This window comes from Callospermophilus lateralis, chromosome 15 (assembly GCF_048772815.1).
Source record: "Callospermophilus lateralis isolate mCalLat2 chromosome 15, mCalLat2.hap1, whole genome shotgun sequence".
Taxonomy (NCBI): Eukaryota; Metazoa; Chordata; class Mammalia; order Rodentia; family Sciuridae; genus Callospermophilus; species Callospermophilus lateralis.
Genome location: NC_135319.1, coordinates 84,692,609 through 84,710,438, shown reverse-complemented (window position 1 = coordinate 84,710,438; position 17,830 = coordinate 84,692,609).

The window sequence follows — 17,830 nt, the reverse complement described above, 5'->3', positions numbered from 1 at the left end:
CCTCACAAGCTCCTGGGATTACAGGTGAGCGCCACCTTGCCTGGTGAACCCATTGTTTTTAATGTGATGTAATAACTCGTTGTTCCTTCATAGGAGGAAAAGTATTTCTAAATTATATTATTTTTTCTCTCTTCTTGTTTCTTCGCTATGTCATCTCTGAATTTTACTTGAAGTAAATTTTCAGTCTTTGAATGAGCCTTGTTGTGTAATCATGATTTGGTGATGAAGGCAGGAAGACAGAGAAATATTAAGAAGGGGTCTCTGGATGCATGAGATATTAGGAACTTCATGGTTTCCAACTGAGCCCTTCAGATTCCAAGAAAGGTCATGTTCAGGATCACAGTGCTGTATTCACTCAAGGATTCTTCCAGGAGGAACATTCTCACAAGTTAGAGAAGTCCAGACTTTAAGAGCCTTTGTTGTTCACCATGCAAATGATTTCCCTCATCTTCCTCACTCTGGCTGAATGATTCTTCTAGAAACCCACTGTGTGTGTGTGTGTGTACATATATAATATATATATATTATTATTATTATTATTTTTGTACCTGGGATTGAACTCAAGCACTTGACCACTGAGCCACACCCCCAGCCCTATTTTATATTTTATTTAGAGACAGGAGTTTAGAGACAGGCTGGCTTCGAACTGGTGATCCTCCTGCCTCAGCCTGCCCAGCCACTGAAATTACAGGTGTGTGCCGCTACACCCAGCCCAGTGTGCATTTTAATCAGGAAATCCACATGTGGCCACTTGTGGATTAAGCCTGCGTGGACCTGGACTCTGGGTGGATTTTGTGACTTTGGAGAACATGTTTCTTCATGGTGTTAGGAGGCTTGGGGCATTGTGAGCGTGTTGTGTGCAATGTGGTGGAGTCTCCAGCTGAATGTAGCCCTGAATCCTTCCAGGTGTTTTTCAAGACAGCAACCCCTGAATATTTTCTTACTTTCTCAGGAAAAGAAATCCAGCTGCCTTGAGTTAGGATAGGGCTAGCAGGGAAGTGTGGAAATGAACCTGACAAAGCTTCCATCTCCCGAGGACTCTGCTTTGTATTGTTCTGGGAGACTAGATGGGAGGAGGAACTAGCTGCAGAGGGAAGACCAAAGAAGAAATGGGAAAGCTCGGGTGGGAATTTCCTGGAGAAGCTGGCCTGTGAGCTGTGTCATGGAGGAGGAGGAGACAAGAGGTGACATACTGCGGTCCAGGGGCGGGAAGGCCACCAGGTGTGCATAGGAAGAGCAGGCACTCTGGAATGTTGGAACACGTGTCTTGGGTGGAGGCGGCTGGAGGGTATGAGGGGCAGACAGTGGCAGCCATGCGCCCAGGCATTCCTCACCGTTCAACTTTGAGCAGTTTATGTTATTGGGGCACTTCACGGTAGATATTTCTCCCAGTAGAGATTGCATTTTCTTTGTCAGTGAAACCCAAGTCTCTTTGGGTTAATCTAGAAACTAGAGAGAACGGGATCCGTCAGGATGCATTTCATGTCCCTCCTGCACACAGGGATTCTAGTTTAAGCTGCATCTCTGCAGGGCTCTCTGTGCCCTGTGTCTGGGGCGATAACTGTGTGGAACAGAGAACAGCAGCAGCCGCAATTAGGACTGATGAACTCTCCGTGGCCTTGATCTCCACATGCCTCCGCGGGGCCCAGGCCTGTCTGTCTCTGCACGTGGTTAGAGCCTGGCTCCAGTTCTGGTTGATTTAATAGCTTCTCATTTATTTTTCCAGGTTTCATCAACATACTTCTAAGTAATTGTCCTCACATCCCATTACCGTTCTCTCGAATCTTCCCTGCAGAGGAGAACCGACACACCAACCTGCCACTCCGGGTAAGTGTTGGCAAAGGCCTTGTAAAGCCTTATAACACATACATGAAGCAATTCTCCTGGAAGCCTGTTGTAACAAGCCCTTTGATTTTAATGAACTATCTCTTCGGAAGGGATTTTGCCACATTTACACTCCATCTTTCACTAACTAGCTTCTTCTGAAGCTGAAAAAAAAAAAAAAAAAGAAAAGAAAGAATTTTTAAAGTGAGTTACAGCTGCCCAGGTGAGACAGACAGAATTACAAAGGGCAAAATTTCTTGCTTGGGGCCACGTGGTCCACACAGAGTACACAGTGGGTAAATAAAGGGGAACTTGAGACGGGAAGTCCAGTTGCTCCTCTGTGTGTCCAGAGCATCAGAGGTTGAGGATCAGCGGGACCACGGGGCCCAACAAGAGATGTGTTTTAGTCAGATTTTTCACCACTGTGACCAAAAGTCCTGACAAGAACAATGCAGAGGAGGACAAGTTTATTGTGAGGCTCAGGGTTTCAGAGTCTTAATATATAGACCTCCATTGCTCTGGGCCCAAGGTGAGGCAGAGCATCAGGGCATGCTCAGGACTGGGCACCAGGAAGCAGAGACAGACTCCACTCACCAGGTACAAAATATATACCCCAAAGGCATACTCCCCATGACCACCTCCTCCAGCCCTACCTGCCCATAGCTTCCATATTAATGCACTGATTAGATGAAGGCTCTCATTTCACCTCTAAACCCTCTCGCATTGTCTCCCACATGAGCTTTAAACCACACCAACATGCTATGGAACAGAGCCATGCTCGGCATGGGTCAGGGCTCTTTCAATATAGCTTTGATTCTTCATCGTGATTCACTGAGTGTGAAGTCAATAGCCACTCAAAAGTTAAAAATCACAAGTTTTAGAGTTTTTCTTTGACAAGATGGATGCTCCCCTGGAGGCAGCAGTCTCTCACCCATCAATCAGTTATCCCGGGATTGAATTCAGTCCAGCCACGGGCTCATCCTTTACCACGCAAGGGTTCTGGAGTGGGCAGGAGGTAATGACTCGTGCTGTTTCCCATCAAGGTGTGTGTCTTAGCAAGAGCTGACTTTCTTAGCAGGAGGTCATCAGTCTTTCCTGGGTTTATACAAGGGACAGCATCCAGGCAAGCAACCAGTCAAATGGGGATCTGTGTTATACAAGGCTTCGGTACCTGGAGGAGCATTTGTGTATGTCGATGTGTATTTCTATACACACACATTCACAAACCTTAGCCAGTTCTCTGGAAGCAGAGCTCGAGACAAAGAACCATGTGCAGATGGTTTATTTGAAAAGTGGTCCCAGGGAACAGCAGGGAGGGACAAGGGAAGGAAGGCGAGTAAGTCCAGGGTTGTGTTACTGTGTTGCCCACCATGTAGGGACTGGTACTCTATCCCCAAGGACCTTCTGAGAAGTCTTAGGACAAGAGAGACTTGCACAGTGTTGCAGAGGGATGCATCAGCTCCCAGTCTCCACCTGGTATTGTCCAGGTGGCCCCCAGGGCTCTGTCTTACCTGTGCTCCCTGAACGCATGTGCATTCATTGGGTCCCACCCCCAGGTGTCAGGGGAGCTCCAGGGCAGAAGGTGAGAGGTTGTGGTGAGGCCATGGCTGGGCACTGTCAAGCTGCCCTGAGTGAAGCCCATCTGACCCTGCATCAAGCAGTAGGAGAGGGATGGCACTCAATCTGAAGATACTCCTGCATAGGGGCATCTGGCACTGGCCTTCATCTCACCAAATGCCACGAAGGCATGCAGTCCACTGTGACATGTGGGTTGCTTCATGCAGTCACCCCCTACCTTGGCCCAAGACTGCAGACTAGCTGAAAATAAATGCCCAGCCACCTCCTGGGTCACCTCCTAGTGGACTTTGCTTCCTGGAGGGAGCCTGCTCTCTTCTTCTGGTGTTAACACGTGCTCTCTTTGAGCTGAGTCCTTAGTCTTGGCCTAATAAAGAAAGATTTTTTTTTTTCAATGGTTTAAAAAAAATTCAGAGTGTAATTTCCATGTGGTGAAATGTGCAGATTTTAAGTATTTTTGTTTGATTCATTTTGACAAATGCATATCCCTGTGTATCGTACACCCCAGAAGGATAGAGAGTATTCCCACCATCCCAGGAAGCATCCTGTGCCCTTCCCAGCCATTCCCTCCCCATTCTGTAAGCAATCCCTGATTTGATTTCTATCACCATACAATAATTTTTCCATGTTAAAAACTCCATATAGATGGGATGATCTGGCATGCGCTACTTTGCATGTAGGTAGATTCAATAGGATGTTTTCACTCCACACTCATCCGTCCGTCATGTCTTGGAAATCCGCACTGTTTTATGTCTCTGCCCTTTGAACCTTGTTTCCATGTGGTATTCTATTGTCTGACTCTACCACAATTCACTGATCCATTTCACTATTAATTAGCTCTTGGGAGGTTTCCAGATTGTGCTGTTGGATAAAGCTCCTATGAGCAAGTCTTTGGATGTGTTTTGATTTCCTAATACCTGGCTAGGAGACTGATGGGTCATAGGGTAGATGCCTCTAGCTATACAGGTTGAGCATCCTTATCTGAAACACTTGGGACCAGAAGTGCTTCAGATTTTGGAGGATTTGCATAGACTTCACTGGTTGAGCATCTCTAATCCCCAAATCTGAAATCTGAAATGCTCTGAAAAATCTGAAATGCTCTGAAATCCAAAACTTAATTTGAGGGAGCTCAACCTGTGTAACAGAAGGGGACTTATGAGGGTTCAGTCGCTGCACATCCTCACCAGACCTGGTGTTACCAGTCATTCATTTGAGCCATCCTGGGGGCATGGAAGAGGTATTGTGGTTTCAGCTGATGACTAGTGATGCTGAGCACTCTTTCAGGTGCTTACTGATTGTTTGAATATTTCCTTTGGTAAAATGTCAGTTCAGACCTTCTCCTTATCTTTTATTGAGTTGTCTGTTAGTGAGTTATATGAATATATATATACATACACACACACACACACACATACGAATATATATATATATATATATATATATATATATATATATATATATATTCATATGTATATTCTTTGTGTATTCCAGAATCAGGTAATTTTGTAGATATTCAGGTTACAAATCATCTCTCCTGGTCTATGGCTTGCCTATTCACTTAAAAAGTGTCTATTGGTGACACAGCCGCATCGATGTCTATAGCAGCACAATTTACAATAGATAAATTGTGGAACCAACCTAGATCCCCTTCAATAGATGAATGGACAAAGAAACTGTGGTATATACACAGAATGGAATATTACTCAGTGTTAAAAGATAATAAAATCATGGCATTTGCAGGTAAATGGATGGAGCGGGAGAATATCATGCTAAGTGAAGTAAGCCAATTCCCAAAAACCAAAGGCCAAATGTTTTCTCTGATATGAGGATGCTGATCCATAATGGGAATGGAGTGAGGAGGGGAGCATGGGAGGAAACTTTAGACAGGACAAAAGGAAAGGAGGGGAATGGAGGGGGCAGAGGGGTAGGAAAGATGGTGGGATGAGATGGACATCATTACCCTAAGTACATGTATGAAGACACAAATGGTGTGAAATGGTGTGACTCTACTTTGTGTATAACCAGACATGAAAAATTGTGCTCTATATGAGTACCATGAATTGAAATGCATTCTGCTACCCTATATAACAAATTAGAATGAATAAATAAATTTTAAAAAGTATCTATTGATAAGCAAAAATGTTAAATTTTGACTTTGTTCAATAATTGTTTTTTCTTTGACTTCACTAAATAATCTCTGTCTCCTCCAAGGTCATAAGGATGTGTTCTTAAGTTTTCTTCTATGAATTTTGTGTTTTTATGAGGCATATGCTAATTTGTTCTGGATAGATAGTGCAATTTATATTTCTGACAAGAAAAGTTGGTAGTCAGTACTTTTATAACCTATGAACACTGATAGAGGACACGTTACCTCCCAGACTGATGAATTATGACAACCTTAGAAAATCCCAACTAAGTTCCCCATATTTGCATTAGGACCTGCCCCTGAGATGGAGTGTGAGTTGGGAGGGGGGCCTTCTGTGTGTTCCTTGCATTTACTTTGGGTGATGCTGTTTGGCTAACTCCAGCCCACATGTGCCTGTCACCATACACATACAGGGTCGCTCTGCTATGGAAACCTGACTTATGTTAAATGCTCATGTTGACACTTCTGCTCCTAAGTGAATGGGCTTTTTATTTAACTGGTGGCTGCTGACTTTTGGGGGCTGCCAGGTCTTTAAAATGATGTTTGTTTGAATTTGGCAGGATGAAAAATTGGACTTATATTTACATTTTTCTGGTTCCCAAGTCTATTCTCACCACTTGTCCCTAACAATACTCTTTTGATTTTTATGAAGAAGCCTTTACAAAAAAGGACAAAGTGCTACAGAGGTCCACGGCATGGTCTAGGCCTCGTTGGTGCGCACAGCTCTCTGGTCTCCCATGTGTGATTGAAGAGGCCTGGCTTAAACCAATTGGGAATGAAGTGTCCCTCTGGTAGCACATATTGGTCGTATAGTTTGTCACTGAATATCAGTTGGTTATTAATTTTTGCATTCAGGTAACATCTTAATATTTGGATCTTGGGGGAAAGCACCCCAGAATCAAAAGGTTTAAGTTCTATTCTGAGCCCTGCCACTTACTACCAATGTGATTTTCCATCTGTGCAGGTATTCTCTTTCAGTCTCTGCTTTCTTATCTGTGAGGCAGAAATACCAACAGGTAGTGCACTATCAGAGTAGGCTAAGCTATACTGAGGTAGCCACTGTGATGCCAAATCTCTGTGGCTTAGTCACAGCACCTATTTTTTCCCTGGAGCACAATTTATTTATTGATTGATTCTTGAGCATCTCAGGCTGGAGCTCACCTGAGTGTCTCTTCCATCTGGTGACTCAGGGATTCAGTGCTCTACATCTTATTTTTTGCCATCTCACTAAAGAGCCTGCAGTCATGGTGTCAGGGAAGAGGGGCAGGTGGAGGAAGCATGCTGCTTGCTTACCTGCCCTGAAGGAAGTGCCACTTGTGACTTCTGCTCCCAGCGCTCGTCCCTCAAGAGAGGCTGGGAAATGCCAGGGAGCCCGCGGACCGTTTGCTGAGCACTTCCTGTCTTTGTCATGGGGATCTCACATATGTCCCGTGATGTTTGAATGAGATTAGAGATTATAGGATGTTTAAGGGATTTACCACATTTCTAAGAGGACTGTGTTACAAGACATGTATGTGCTCCCTCAGATTCGCCGGCTGGCATTGGTACACGCCATTCCGTAGTGTTGCCTCACCCAGAGGAAAAGCAGCCCCCATGGCTGTACTTCAAGGCTGATGGGCAAACGGGTTCTATGGTCTCTATCTTTTTACATTAAACCTCTTGGTCCAACAGTTGATCGAACTTACATAATGAAAGCATATTGTAATAAGTGGAAGATTTGAATTATAGACGAGTTTTAAAAGAAATACAGGGGGGCCTGTGGAAATGGGAACCAGCCCGCTACCAAGTCCTTCCAGTTTGCTTTAATGGTGATTAAGAGGCTCCTTAAGGAGCCACAGGCGCTGGCGTGTGAGCTGTGCCCGGAGGCTCTCTTGAACTTGACTCCCAGCAATCTTGTTTGTATCAGTGATTTGTTTAGCAAAACCATGACTCAGAGAGAGTACAAAGCAGGCTTCAGTACAGCCCAAGCCAAATTATTATAATTCTGGAATGAGTGGAATCCGAAATAATGAGGTTTTATTTTACTTTGCCCTGGAGGTTTCTATGTAGTATTGAGAAGGGAAAAAAAATATATATTTGTTTTATTTAAAAACACACAACTCTCATTGTGTTCAAAAGTGAGTTAGAAAACAAGTCAATAAAGCATCTCAGGGTACCATGGGGCCTCTGTTGTTAATTTGACTCTCTAAGCATTTCACTCAAAGGAGTTGTCCCCCCAGCCACTATTTGGCTCATTTGGTTTTGAATTTATAAATGTAACTGCAAAGTCACTGTCTTTGTTATTAATTTCTTGTTCTGTTTTCTAACGCTCTGAGCCGTGGGTCTTGTGTGCAGTGTGTGCACTCAAGGTCTTTGTCAGGCGGGGTGCGCTGCGCAGTCTCATGCACAGGGCTGTGAGCACAGAGGTGGTTATTGCTCTCGTTTTCTCTCCGCGTCGCACCCGTATAAAACATCGTTCATGGAACACACGTCCATGGGCTACCAGGGAACGGGGCACTGGTCATCTTCCTGCCTTGTCTGTTCCTTCTCTGGGGTTGGTGTCTTTCCTTCTACCTTATGTCCGGTCATGGTGGGGTTATCAACTGGGATACCCTGGCCTCCCTGAGTCGAGATATGACCACGTGACCAAGCAAAGCCTGTCAGAATTACGTTTCTTGGGAATCTGCGTATTGCTAAAAGGATGGATGGAAGCTGTTTAGCATTGTTGGATTCTGTCACCAACAAGCAGAAATTCTGTTTCAGTATTTATCTGTATTTGACTTAAAATGGTAGAATTGGATGGAAACTTAAACTCAAAATGCATGGAAATTTGGATCTGAATGGTTGGCCAAGTTATTTTATTGTATGACTATTTCATATATTAAAAGTGATCAGGTGCATGCCCGTAATTCTAGCCATTGGGGAGGCTGTTGCAAGAGGATTGCAAGTTCAAGGCCAGCCTCAGCAACTCAGCGAGACTATTTCAAAAGAAAAATAAAAAGGACTGGGGATGTTGCTCAGTGGTAGAGTGCCCCTGGGTTCAATACCCAAGACAAAACAAAACTATTTCAATGCCTTTTCACATTAAAATTGGTCCAAAGAACCATTAACTGAAGATAGAAAATATTTCCCCCCAATAGTCCCAATTGTAAAATTTAAAGTACATAAAAAGAATCTTCTTCATTGAAGATTTATGGGCTCAACCCCTTAATTGCCACTACCACTTGCATACCTCACAGACGCCTCAGACCTCAAGTGTCCAAAACAAGCTCCTCATTCCCCAAACTTGCACCCCAGGGTCCCAGACAGAACAAAGTTCAGGGCAAGAACAAATCTCCCCTTCCATTCTGTTGCTGCCTCTTGACTGGGAAGACAACGTGGAGTCAAATAATTGAGGATCAAATGTTTTCCAGAAACTTCTAAAAGCATCTGTCATCCATTGTTTTTCTTCATTATAATCGTATTATTAAATTTGAAAAAGCAAGAGGAAAATATCATGCCTAATCCTAGCACCCACAGACAGTTGGGGTTCACATTTTGGTGTGAGCCCAGTGGACTGGATGGGGTGTTGCCGATTGTGCCAGTGTCTTTAACCCTGCCTTTGCCAGAGCATCATTTACAAGCCGTCCCTGGCAGTCAGGTGTCTTAGCCATCTCTAAGGACTGCGTATTATTCTCCTACGTGGCTATTCAGTACTGACTCAACCATTCTCCTTCTGGACAGTTAGACGGGTGGGGTAAATACAGAAGACCCTAATTTTGTATCCACACTTGCTCTGGAAGAAAAATAAGTCGGACAGCTCTAAGTCTCACCTTGCTGGGGCATTTACAAAACATTTGCAATTCATTGGTTCTTTGGCTACTAAAGACAGGATTTCTCAGGTAGAAATACTGATCACAATATAAACCTCTATATTCCCAAAGCAATGGGAAGCTTTTAAAAATCTACATTTGACGCTGGCCCATGAAAATTTGAAAGGACAATAGATTTCTTTGTGTATGTTACTCTTAGCCTCTAGGGTCGGTAAGATTTTAATAATTTGTATTTAATTTCTACCATTGAGTTTATTGGGTTTCAGTTTTGGAACTCAGTCTGTTTGGATTTATTTCTGCTCCTTCCCCTATATTTTAGCAGAAAGAGATTGTGTTTGGGTTTCCATTCTTGGAGGGCAATCCTTGGTCTGAACTGTTTTCATTTATTTTATTTTAAAATTACAAAGACATTGCTAGTTATATTTGGTTTTGCAATTCATTCCTTCCTCTGTTTCACAAAAACCATAAAACCCACATTGTCTAAAAATGCTGTGTTGAGCAAAATGGATTCAGTCCTCCTTGGAGAGCAGAAAAGAACGGAGCCAGTACGTGCTATAAACATTTCCAGGGATGTCGTCTCTTTCCCAGAACTGGTTTTAGTCGGAGGCTGCTGACCAGTTGTGCGATTTCACTTGGGGTCACTGACCCTGAGCCCTGCTTGAACTTGGCTCTGGAGTCCTGTGGGCATCTGCCCACCCCACATCCACATCCTCTCTCACTCTCAGCCCCACGACCTCCGCTCCTGCGGGTCTGGCCCCTGCTGTTATTTTTTAAGGACCGGAGCCATCAAAAACCAAGACTTTGGATTTCTGAATGAACGTCTCTAGTGTTCAAGTTGGTGGTTTCCTGTCACAAAAGCACAGGCGCGGTGGGTTCTGATTGCTCTTCAGTGTGGAGCTTTCTTTTCCGGTTACATTAAACATCCTCATTCCCTTCGATTGCAACATTTGATCTTCCATGCGTGGAATCTGTAAATTCTCCTCAAAGTTTATTTTCAGCAGATTATAACTCGCCTTTCATTTTCCAATCTGAGAAAAACCAAGTGGAAAGTGTGAGTTTTCTGGAAGAATTCCCCCCACCACCACCACTTTGTCCTCATAGTTAACAGAGGACGCTGCTGGGCACCACCGAGGGAAGACTCGTGTGTGTGCCTGCTCTGGGTGGCACCTGTTCTTGAATTGACTTTTCCGTGTGAAGTAGCAGGCGTTACCGTGTAGCTACCGCCTCAACCACAGTTGTGGTTCCAGCCATAGACTTGGGAGGGGGTTTGGAGAGAATCCGAGCCTTGTCCCTCCATGAGGCCAATTCACCGCCCTCTCAGCCGCCCTCCCCCTGCCTTGCCTGCCCAGAGTGAGGAGCGGAAGAGAAGGGAGGAATGCACAGGGGTATTTTGCTCACGACCCTGGTATTCTTGGGTTGCAAAAGCCATGCTCCTCCTTTTGGAGATGTCTTAGGGGACTCAGGGCCCCCATTCCAGTCTCCTGCCATTGTATTCCCTCTGGTGGGTCTCACACTGCTTTTGTTAGTTCTTCCCAGTCCCACCTTTCTCTGCTCAACAATGAACCGGTTGAGGGTAGGGGACATCTCGATTAGCTTAGCGAATGTTTGTTGAGCGAATAATGAATGTCGAAGTTGAATATCTCCTTGTTACTCTAAGGGAAGGAAGGAGGCGTCCCTGGCTTGATCTGAGGTGACACAGACATTGGGCAGGTCTCGTTTCCCAGTAGTCCCTGGATCCATTTCCCAGACCTGCTGTAACACAGCATCACAAACCTGGTGGCTGAAAACAACAGCAATGAATCCTCTCACAGTTCCAGAGGCCACAAGTCCGGCATCCAGGCCTTAGGAGGGCTACTGTCCTGCAGACGGCTCTAGGGAGAATTCTTCCTGCCTCTTCCAGCTTCCGGTGGCTCAGGTGTCCCCTGCCTTGTACCTGTGTCTCTCTGCTGGCTCTTCTCCTGGTATCCCCTCTTCTCTCTCATTTCTTACAAGGACATCTGTCATTGTTCTTAGGGGCCATGTATCTAGCATGATCTCATCTTGAGATCTTAGAGTGAATCACATCTACCAAGACCCCTTTTCCAACCAGGCCACGTTTACAGTTTCCGGGGTTAGGATCTGAACATGTCATTTGGGGGCCACCATTCAACTCCCTACACCCCCAGGTGTGAGTCGTGCACAGGGGACAGAGTCTTAGAGGTTCACAGGCTCCAGCTGAAAGACCAGATCGGAGTTTGGTTCCACCAAGCAGACAGCCCAGCCCAGGGCCGGAGCTCGCTCCTGCCCTCCCTCCAGTCACCCATGCTGTCCTGTTCATGGAGCATGGACGCGCACTCAGACTGTCCTTTGCCCTTTGTGTGCAGTCAGCGCCCCTTAGTTTAACACGGAGCCTCTTCCTCCAGGACCTGGGGCCAAACATCCACAGAAATTGCTAATTACTTGTGAAGATGCAGCTGAGCAACACCTGATGGCTCGGTGGACTCGGTGGACGCTGTTCTTCATGTAGAGACAGTTTGGAAAACGACTTTCTCATTTCAACCAGGATTTGGACCAGCATTAGTGATGATGAAAGAGAGCATCTTTCTTTTCCAAAGATGGTTCTTATTGTTCTCTCAAAGCAAGGCCCTTCCAGCAGTGAACTTCTACATCCACCCCAGAAGCTAGGAGATGGCTTCTTTGAAGAAGAGCCTTTTGATTCTCTCATCACTTTGTTTATTTGGTTTAAGTCTAGACCCAACAATGCCAAACCAACCATTCAGTAGTTTTGCAAAGGCACAGTTTATGAAGAATCCCCTGGAGCCACCTGAAACCTGCTACAGAAATACCCTCTCTCCCTCCCTGAAGCATCCAGGCTTTAGTTCTAGAAAGGAGGTGGGCAGGCTGACTAGAGGTGGGAGGTGAGGGGCCTGGGCTCTGAGCTAACTGGTAGTGCCTCAGATGGTGGTGCCTCATTTAACCCTCTCACCTAATCCACTTCAACTTTCTCTGGGCTCTGCTGTCCCCATCTCACTTTGATTCTAGCCGTCGAACTAAGTTTCTATGATGCATGTATTTATCTCAACCATCCGCAGAACTAGTTGGGAAGCAGGAAACAGATGATCTACAGTCTTCCTCGGCAATACATCAGCTCCTCCCCACAGAGCAAGGATTTTTTTTTTTTAGACTGTAGCTTAGAGCTCCAACCTGTTTGAGATGGGAATGCTGATGGGAAAGTGAGGAACAAGAGAGGGGCGAGCGAGAAATGGAAGACAGAGACCCGGCAGAGATACACCCGAGAGTTTGTGTGTCAGAGCTGACAGATAAAGGCCATCTCTCTATAGGAGAGAGAGGCAACACAGGCGTGGGTTCTGGGACTTTATGGGGCAGGCTCAGGAATCAGAGCCTGGTGGGTCCTAATGCAGGCGGTTAGGGTTTGGGTTGGTATCAGGGAGTGGTGAGCCTTTCTCAGAAATGACCTTGGGCCGGAAAGAGAGACTTTTTCCTCAAAATGGCGGCTGTCTCTTAAGATGGCTGTCCAGATGCTAAGCAAGGACCTTATCAATACGTCTTGAGTGTCCCAGGTCTTAGCTGATCCACTTTTTCTTCTGGTTCTGTCCTCTCTGAGATGGTTTCTGAGAGAGAGAGAGGGAGAGAGAGAGAGAGAGGGAGGAAGAGAGAGAAGGAGAGAGAGAGAGGAGGAGAGAGAGAAGAAGAAGAAGAAGAAGACGACGGCAGCAGCACCAGGAAGCACATGACCTCAGCCAAACTTCAAAGCTGTTGTGAAGGCATCTTCCTGTGTGGCCAGGAGGTGGCACAGGCTTGGTATGCAAATGGTGCTATCTGTGTCACAGTAACTTGGCCTCCTGCTTCGGAGGAATAAAGAGATAGAAGCAGAATGATCATCCTTAGCCCTTAGGGTATAGCAGATTTCAGAATAAAACTAGTAACTTGCTTTGTGCTTCTGAAGACGTGGATCCAAGCCTGCCTTGATGGAATCCTGCGCCACAGTAGCATTGTTTAACCAGGGAATATGTTTTCTTCCTTGATTTGCATAATGTGCTCCCAGTGCCTCATGGGAGTAAGACGAGAAGGAATTTGGATGACTGACAGCCTCTACTTGTTTTGGCTCAGGCTTCCTTGCATCCAACCACATCTTGGGAGGTCAGAGGTATTACTTATGATAAAAACCAGCATCTACTAAGTGCCTACCACATACCTAGCACCATGGTAGCTGTGCTTTCAATCAACCTCATTTAATCCTCTCACCTAATCCTCAAGTTTCCCTTTTACCAAGTGACTTGGGAACTGTCTACCCTGGGTAGATTTTGAGGAAAAGAGCAATTATACTTCCTTTTAAGGTGATCTCTTGAGAACAGCCACCATTTAGATGGATAAGTTCAACGGATTTGGGAACACATTGGTCACATGACCCTAGGGTCCCCTCTCAAGTGACTTGGCGGGGCCCAAGTGCCTTGGCAGGGCTGGCCTGTCATCACTTCTGCTATCCCATCTGCTCCTCATTTTCATTGTTGCCTGCTCAGCTAGTGAGCTTGCAGCAGAACGTTGGGGGATCTTTCCCCACCTAAGTGAATGGAACTGTCAAAAGCAGAGGAGCTCAGTGTTCTCTTGAGGTCTCACATCATAGAGGTGCTGTGCACTGGGGGACCCTGATTGAAGAGAGATTGCGGTGGCTGGGAAGGGTGATGTTAAAAAGTCCAGGCACTTTCAAAGATGAAATTAGCATCTTTAAATATCCTTCTCTCTCCCAAAATTAGTGGCTGGGGCTGTTTCTTCTCCAACAAGAATTGGACTCAATAGTCATTTGATTCAGATTTATCCTACATGAAGTTACAGGGTTGGGAGATGTCCAAATCCTTCTTCCTTCACCTCTCTATAGCTCTAGAGATGATCCTAAAGATGAATTCTCTAGGGACTTTAATGGCTGCAATGGAGATCATTAAGCTGTAGGAATGGAAGGGTCGTCTTTGGACAGTGGCATCTCTACCATGGAGAAAGTCCTTATTTGGATGGAAGCTAAGCAATAACAATTATCGTTATTTTAGGAGTGATCTTCATGGGGACTTTATGCCACAAAGCCAAGCGGAGACATTTCCCCACACCTGAAGAGCACTGTCTAATGACAACAAAGCCCCTAGTGTGTAAAGCTGGGGCCAGAATTGGGACTAATAGCTTTATTAATAACAACCTCTGTTTTAGTAAATCATTTGGATTTCAGATGGACATGTGTAGAAGCAAGAAGTGTTTAAGATGTTTAACCACAGTTTTTAGTTCATGAAGTATAGATTAAAAATATCTGGGTTCCATCGAATTGTCCAAGGCAGGGAGGGGGGACACAATACAGTGACTTGCTGAAGTCTGTATTAGTCCATTTTCTGTTACACCACCACTTGGATAACTTTATACAGAAAAGAGACCTATTTATCTCACAGTTCTGGAGGTTCAAGGGCACAGCACCAGCATCAGGTTGTGAGGAAGGCCTAGGGTTGATGGCATCTTAAGGGCGGGAGGGCAGGGGCGATCACACAGTTAGATAGGAAGCCATGGAGGCTAGGGAGAGCCAAACTTGTTCTCACGAGTCAGTGTTCAAGTTAGTGACCAAGGCAGTGCCCATGACCTAATCACCTCCCACTAAGCCCCGCCTTTTGACGTTTCAACACCTCCTACCCAGATGCTGGGGGACAAGTGGTGTCCAACCACAGCAGAGCCGTCCCAGGAGAACATCTCAGATTCAAGCAGAAGCATTGCATATGTGCACGCATGCCGCAGTCCGGCTGCAGCAAAATAACCGGGGGGGTGACAAGGAACTTGTGTAGATTGATACAGCAGGAGTGGAAGCCGTTTATTGTAAGACAACAGAGGTATTTATACATTCCACACAGCTTATCTTAATTAGCATAAACTAGATACAGCAGTCAACCAATAAGAAATCTCCACACTTAATGGCTCGCTGGCACCACCTCACAAACCACTCCCTTTGACAAAATGCCAGGCGCCATCCAGACTTGTTTACAGACCTTAACACACACATCTCCCAGGGTCCCTCCTTTGCCACGATGGCTTCTTGGCATATCCTTGGAAACACAGCTGAGAAGACAGTTCCACCTTCACCTGGGCTTAGCTGCGGGGCTGGTGTTGCGAATAGGACATCCAGTCAGTCTCCAGCATCACAGGATTAAAGAAACTCCACGGCAATTGACATTTGCCTTTACTGAGGAAGGGCGTTGGTGGGCAACCTTTGCTCTTTAGGACATAAACTCTGGGAGTGACGTCAGCCTTTCTCTCAGTTTTCTGGTCACTGTCCAGGGATTGTCTGTGGTCTTAGCCTCACATTCTTCTGCTCTGATACCACCAGGGTCAACTTCCCTCCCTCCAATATGTATCCTGGGCCTGATATTTACAGGATAATCAAGGAGCACCATTCAGGATTACAGTGTGTCTCTAAGGTTGTTTGGTTTGAAAGTCTTTTGCTAAGTAGCCAGAATAGCCATAAACTGCTAGAGTTGTGCTAATGATGATCATAAAATGTATTACAGAAAGTATCTGTTATCTTCCTGAGAGATGCCCTTTCTTGATCACTGTCATGCTGATTGCATTTCCATGGTTAAAATTTTATTATGGCCTGTGTTTTGCTCAGGGTCCCCTAACTCGCCCAGAGCCACAGCCTGTCATCTGGGAGCTCCTTTTGGGAATTTGGTTTTATTAATATGTTATGGCTAGTGGCCTTTTAGTTAATGTTGAACAAAAATGGGATTCTAAGAGCCTTACAGAAGACTTTTCGCTTGGGTGTCAAAATGATGTACAGGGATTAATAAGCTTTAAATCACCATCACAAGAGATAGTTTAAATTCCATTTTGATCATAAGGCATTGACTGGAATGTGTTTATAATTAAAAAAGTAGTGTGTCCTGGGGAGAAAATTTCTATATGATCTTACCATTATGAAATGTGATACTTCTGCTGAACAACTGGTATGTGCTGAACCCACCAACAGTGCGAGGGTGGTGGCAGGAACAGCCTACCAGGGCTGTGTTGGTGGCCCACCCCACATCTTCATGGGACGCCTTCATGGAATGTGTTAGCTTCATGTATCTTTCCCCTTTTCCTTCCACCCTCCTGACTTACCCAACCTAGACCGCACACGTACCCCCTGAACCTCTTCTGGACAAAGGTGGAGTGTAAAGGAATGAATAGAAGCTCACGTTTACCTAGAACTCATCACATGTCAAATGGTGTGCACTATTTATAGGCATTGTCTCCTCTAATTCTCACAGTAACTTCACAATGTAGGTCTTTTGAGTCTCTTTATTTTTGTCCTGGGCGTGGAATCCAGGGGTGCTCTACCACTGAACTACATCCCTAGCCCCCTTTTATTTTTGAGATGGGGGTCTCCCTAAATTGCTGAGGCTGGCCTCGAACTTGCCGTCCTCTTGCCTTTGCCTCCTGAGGGATCACAGGCTGCACCCCAGTGCCTAGCTAATCTTCCCACGTTGAGGATAAGGAAACTAAGGCTTGAGTGATGACAGACTTGCCCAAGGTCCCCCTTGTCAGTACCAGGGCAGAATTTAAGGGTTTGTGAGAATCCCGAGTCGTTGGGTCATACCATTTTGTGTGTTAATGTGTGTGGATACGCATCATGTTGAAACCTTGCTCTTCCGGCTGTCCAGGACCGCTGGGACTGGATTTCAGGGTAGGTCTACACCCCAGGGAGGGACTGGTGACAGGGCAGGGCTGAGGTCCCCTGAAACCTACTAGTCAAGCTCAAGGGAGAGGGAGTCCCTCATGGTGATCACGGGACACCTGGGGCTGGTGGCCGCCCTCCTTCCCTGTACTCATGGGCCAGCAGCTCTGGGGAAGCACAGGCTGTTGGCAGTGGATTTTGTTCAGAAAAGACAGCAGACTCCATTCCACCCCACTGTCCTCCCCATTATGCGACCGTCTACCGTAACCTTCTCCTTTCCATATACTTAGCAGCACTTTTCAAAGGGTCGGTCTGCAGCATCAGAGAGGGGATTCCCATCAGGTCTGGCTTATTCCCGGCTGGATCGGGCCGTGGTGAACTCTAGCCCAGTCTGCCTGGCTCCTGTCTGCACCCCCCTGTGGGGTGTTTGCTCCCTTCCCACCTTCAGGGCGAGTTCTGTTCTTTCCGAGGGACACACATCTCTTTGCTGGAGACCTGGAGGCGAGCATGACTTGGATACTAAATAATCTAACCACAGCACCAGCCTCTCTCACGAGGCAACTTCTGGGTGCCAGGCACACTGCTGGAGCCACACATCCATTATCTTATTTATTTTTCTCAGTAGCCTGTTTCTCCTAAATCTGTTTCTCTTGCTAAAAGCGTGCGAAGACATCTCCAGCTGCACACACATGTGCGAGCAGGGGGATTTTCATGAGTTTTTAGATTATCGACTTCTTGATTCTGGGCTCTACAGCTTCAGGTAACATTAACAATGGCAGTAACGTCACTGGGTACCCACATGGGCCAGGTGTGTGG